Consider the following 732-nt stretch of genomic DNA (forward strand, 5'->3'; position numbering starts at 1 on the left):
AAAAGAAGAAGAAGCTTTCGCAGCTGTAGCGTCAGTCTTCTGAGGAGAGGTGAGCAATTCAGTTTTTCGCTATTTAGATAACTGCAAACTACACTTTACAGTTTGTTTCTGCAATACTCTGCGAGGAGGCAGTTTCCTTGTTTTAATCGAGTACAGCACTGTTTGAACACTTAGATCAGCAGACAACAAACATGATGTGAGGAAAACATGCTAAGTTCATTCAGACCTGAGTGATTTTGTGTTTTATATGTTCGTGTGAATGATTGTTTCAATGCTTGAAGTGATAATGTTGCTGTTACTGAATGCTGATCTGTGAGGGGAATGGATGCAAAACAATATCAATACTGCGATTTTATTTGTTATTTCTCTTCTGATATTTATCTTTGGCAGATCACATTTGTTATAGTAGTTTGATAGCGTAAACTATGTCCAGTAATTTATTCAAATGTGTTTTTTTACAACGTTGTAGTAAACGCTAGTGACCAGATTGACTTACTGAATGTGAGCTACAACTTTTTGAATATAAGAGACAGAGAGAGAAATCCTTGGTGAATACCCACATGAAAAAATAATATAGTAATGTATATTAAATACTACAGTGTTTTTTAACTATGCTATAGTAAAGTACTTGAATTAATTTGTTGTGGTAATTCTATCCCAGATAGCACACGTACGTCGCGGAGACGTCTGTGAAAGATCGTAGCATCTGGTGAACATCGCAATCGATCGAAC

Source organism: Sinocyclocheilus rhinocerous, unplaced genomic scaffold (assembly GCF_001515625.1).
Source record: "Sinocyclocheilus rhinocerous isolate Xijiao unplaced genomic scaffold, SAMN03320098_v1.1 scaffold5572, whole genome shotgun sequence".
Lineage (NCBI taxonomy): Eukaryota > Metazoa > Chordata > Actinopteri > Cypriniformes > Cyprinidae > Sinocyclocheilus > Sinocyclocheilus rhinocerous.